At 35.6% G+C, this 5,047-nt stretch overlaps 1 long non-coding RNA gene across 1 annotated transcript; it reads right to left on the bottom strand.

Annotated features, from left to right (window-relative positions):
• Positions 1 to 2,290: 2,290 nt before the first annotated feature.
• On the bottom strand, positions 2,291 to 4,197 carry LOC109135353 (uncharacterized). The gene is made up of 2 exons (XR_007275410.2): positions 3,853 to 4,197; positions 2,291 to 3,323 (listed from the first exon to the last, which is right to left on the bottom strand). It is a non-coding gene; the product is annotated as an uncharacterized LOC109135353 (long non-coding RNA).
• Positions 4,198 to 5,047: the final 850 nt, after the last annotated feature.

Here is a 5,047-nt window from a genome sequence, read left to right as displayed (position 1 = left end):
AAAAAATTCGTGAGGTATATGCCCACAAAATGCCCTATTACCCTAGTATATCCCTGCAAAATACTCTACTTTTAGACATACGAACACATATTTTCGTATACACATTCAAATCTTTCAGATGTTCATATTTTGAGGCTTCACGATTGCTCGTCCTGAACGTTGTCAATCTCACAGACCCAAGCCACGATATAATCTTAAGAGTCCTTGAATATATTCTTATTTTTATATTGAAATTACTAACCATTTATTTCATGATGTAGAGCTTTTATTTAAAATCATTCTACTATATGTTTTAATCCTTCTTTCTTTTTATTTATTTTTATTATTATATGCATATTATATGATTGTCCCGATTTATTGCTTTTATCACCTACATGTTATTTTTGCTAATCAAGACCTCAATAATTGTTCTAACATTAATTAGATTAATTTGGATAACCTGCTAGGTTCCATGTGAATTAATTGTCTAATAACATGTTACTAAAAATAGTCTTTTTATTTGTTTCCTAAATCAACATAAACTAATTATTTTTAGGATGTTCAAAACATTATTTGGTTATTTTTTTGCATAAACATTCACATGCATCGTATTTATTTGATCCCAGCAATGGGGAACATGGTTCCTAATTGTGTACGTATCCTCACAACCGAACTCAATCTTTGGTTCATTTTGACCATCTATGGAGTCTAGACGGAAAATATACATTGGATAAGTCCTTACAATTTGGCAACTAGACTGAAAGGATTTTCTTTCAAAAAAAATAAAATAAATGAGTGGGTAAAACTCGAAAAATACGATTCATACTCTACTAGTGCTTAAGAAAAACATTACAGTTTTGCATATGCATGGCTGTTGCTCAACGACCATAAGGAAAATCTACCTTGCCTGATTAGCACATGTTTTATGTGTGAGGTTACCACCAGGGGTTTGCACTTTCTCCTTCCAAAAAGATTCCCGAGCTATAGTGTTGGATCTTAGTCAGAAGCAAACCTACCCAACCATGGCATTCTGCTCTTGTTCCTGACTTGAGAACTAGAGTGCATCTTACACGTTGCGACCTCATTAAGTTAAGGTACGAAGCGTGGGATCAATCTCTTAGTCATGGACCCTTTTAGACTTAACCTAAACCTTACCATAATCTCAAACATAGAACCGGACTTTAGGTGGAAACTTTTGCCACTAGTGGAAAAAATATAAAGTGTTCCGGTTAAAAACGCTACAAGTGCTCCGTATTTCACCCATAGCAGACCCCATACGAGCACTTGAGCATTTTTCAAGTGCTCCGGTTGAAAACCGAAGCACTTAAATTTACAAGTGCTCCGGTTGTCTTAAAAATCGGAGCACTTGTGAATTTTTTATATTCAAAATACATCAAGTGCTCCGATTGTTAAGAGAAAACCGGAGCACTTGTGAATTAAGTGCTCCGGTTTTTTCTAACAATCGGAGCACTTGACATATATTTTTTAATAAAAAAAATAATTTGTTGTTGCTGTTAGAACACACCCGAAGTAAAGAGCAGCATGGCTGCTAAAAGAGTTAAAGAGAAACTGAAACAGGGCGTGGTACACACATTGTAGGTGCAAGTGCAGGTGCAGCAGCATACTCTTACATGACGATTTTGAGGGATTCAAAATGAAAAAGTTGCAACAAGGGACAAAAAATATACTCTTTACATAAACAGCTATAATATATTCACAAATCGCTCCAAGGAGCATAATAACTGTGATCCCTAACATAATTGTTTTAGTGTTGGAGAAGGAATAAGAAAAATAAATGAAATAATTACATCTCTATGCTCCCTACACATTGAAAAAAAAAAAAGACGTTAGAGTCAATCAGAGGTAATGACTCCGGAGTCAAGGGGGGGGAGGAAACAGCCAATAATGGGCCATCTAAAATATCTGGCTGCAAAGCTGCAAGGCCGAAACCTCCTCAATGAGGAACTGCAATTGGAGGATGCATAATTGAACTGCTATACAAACCGGAATACAAAAGCTTAGATATCAGAAAACAAAACCAAACAATAAAACAGAATGCTAAGAAATTGATAATAATCCATGAGTTCCAAGTTCACGCTACACGGAGATAACTTAATATAAAACAACTTCAAGTTAGTCCACGTGAATGACAGTGACAAAGACGGATCAACTGGAGGAGTCGCCCCATTTCGGCAAGGTGAAAAAAGCATGACCCTTAGATTTTAGTCTTTCTTTGAAGTTTCCCTTAACCCAAAAAGGAATAGCATAAAAGAATGTTAGTCTAAAAGACAAATATGATTTTGCAAAGATATCGAAAGATCACAAACATAAATAGATAATCTGGTTCTAGAACATGATGTAAAGATAAGCTAGAGAAACATATAATTACATAATATTTCTTACAAGACATAAGAAGATCAGAGTTTACTGTTGATACTATAAAAATTTTCTCTAGAATGTGGAAGACAAAAGAGCAGGCCCTGTAACTAAAACCAAAAAAAGGAGAGAAAAAATATGAACATCCATGAAGAATGTACTTATATGAATTGATTTAGTCTGTTGACTTTTATTGTAATGTAACTCTTGATATCTACCACATAAAATAGTTTCTTAAGATAAAAGTCACTACTAACAACTCATCATTCTTTTCTTTCTTCACTTTTCCTTTTATTTCTTATTTCTAAAGTCTTAACATCATATTATGCAAACTGATTTCTGTAAACAGATATAAGATTTTGGAGGAAATTCAAAATGGAGGGAGTAATATATACTAACTAATAAGCTATGTGCATTCTAGTTTTCTCTCTCTAGCAATGTTGTACAATACGAAATGCTATTGAAGCACTAGGCAGATATTATTTTTCATTAGTTGGGGTGTTGCACATGTTTAAGGTCTAGTCTGATTCAAGAATTTTTGGATTTATAGTCTGGCAGAACCTGGGTTGTTCTTACCATGGTACATATTTTTCACGAATAAGATCTTTCAGACAAATATTTGAGGGGATACTTCCTAAAACAATCTGTGCTTGATGAAATTGATGTTCACAATTAAGAAACTCGTTTCATAATTTAAGTTATTATTTTAATTAAAAAGATTTTATATGAAAATGCAAGAATATGAAATTTCCAGCCCCATCCTTTATCGTCTGCCAAAGCCCACCCTGAGCCTCCATAATGGTCATTACCATCACCATCACCACCACCACCATCATGTCTCACTACCTTCTTTGACCTTGTCAAATCAGTCACCTCTCTCCTCTTCACCTATTACCATCTCCCTCTCTGTCCTCCCACCATCGCCATTCTTCTGAACTGCACCCACTATGATAAATTCAAAACATGCCCTGAAAATATAATTTCTTATTAACCAAACTGGGGAACCATATTATGAGAGCAAACACTGCAAACCCAATATTCTATAATTCCAGTTCCTAGCTTAAGAAGGGTCCTATCTTGTTAAACTATTGACAAAATAATGTAAGTACAATTATAATGAACTGGGGAACCATATGCTGAGAGCAAACACTGCAAACCCGATTCCATAACCCAAGATTCCATAATATAACTCATAACTAACAATAACACTTATCCAATTTACAAAAGAATTGAAATTTCTCACAAGCTTCAGACCAAGCGACAGATCTCCAGAGTTCTCAATTCTTATTTCTTGCGATTTTATTCATTCTAGATTTCATCAAAAGTTTATTTGACGAAAAACATCCCAAAAAAATGATACAATAACAGCCGCATAAAATTAATCAATCAATCGCATGAATATGAATAATCACACATGAAATAGATCTTAAACATTAATCGCAAGAAACATGAAAAATCGCAACAATTTATTCGGAGAAAAAAAGATAAGAGTTTTACTGTATTTTGGGAGATTGGAGTTAAGGAGTGTCCCCGCTGATGGAGCAACCAGGGAGGCCGGACTTCGACGACCTTTGAGTTCTCATCCATGGTGGTGGTACGAGTCACGACCAAGAACTAGTTTCGTAACTTCATCAATGGAGTAACTTTCACGCAGCGAATTCCATAGCGTGAGTGAACCAATTGCGAGGTCGACAGAGTGAGGATGACTGAGAGAGGGAGGGACGACGGAGGGAGGGACGGCGGAAGCGAACTAGCGAAGGACGAGGGTGGGAAGGAGGAACGGCGCGAGTAAGGGATCTATTGTGAGAGTGCAATTGGGAGGGAGGGAGAAGTATAAAGAGAGTCGAAAATTAATTACTTATTATTGGGAGGGAAAATCAGAGTCCAATCAAGTGCTTGGGTTGATTAATCAACCCAAGCACTTGATAAGTAGTACAAGGAGTTTTTTCCACTAGTGTGCATCCATGTTTTATGACATTTGCGCATCATTGCATTTTTTTCCTGTTATTAACCTGTCAATTTGTCATTATTACACGTCGTACATAAAAATCGCATCTAAATATCAAACAAAAGTTCATCAATGGGCCAAAACATCGACTAAATCCCCGAAAACTATGTCGGAGGAGTCATGTGCCAAACGTATTAAGTTGCATTTGGCGCACCACTTCCACGCCAGACGCATGACTGTGCGCCACATGCAACAATGCTGCCTGGCACACAGTTTATGCATCGCATGGTTTTCTTTGATTTAGTTGTCGTGGTGGTTGATCCTATGTTCGGCCTATCTGCATTCGCGTAAAACATGACCATTTTCGGGGTCTCACCTAATTCACATATTAAGAATCAGTCTCTTAATGCAAGGTCGAGTTTATCTTTAAAACATGCATCTAGAGAAACTGTCATGGTTGAGTTAGAATTTTCATGCATGTCTACGTTCTCCTTACTATTCAACAAATCTTCCCTATCAACCTTACCTTACCCAATCATATTCAAACAATTTTTTAAAAGAAGTTACATCTTTCAAAATCAATCCTGCACCATCTTTTATTCTACTCTTTTTGAAAAAAATTTACTAAACATCATCATGAGAGACATTTACAAAAAAAATATTTTTTCAAAATCAATCATCATCTTTTTCTAACAAAAGAAAAAAACAAGAGGTTCTTTTCAAAAAAAAAATTCGAAAATCCTA

The sequence above is a fragment of the Beta vulgaris genome, chromosome 6 (genome assembly GCF_026745355.1).
Source record: "Beta vulgaris subsp. vulgaris cultivar EL10 chromosome 6, EL10.2, whole genome shotgun sequence".
Lineage (NCBI taxonomy): Eukaryota > Viridiplantae > Streptophyta > Magnoliopsida > Caryophyllales > Amaranthaceae > Beta > Beta vulgaris.
This window is presented reverse-complemented; position numbering and strand designations above follow the sequence as displayed.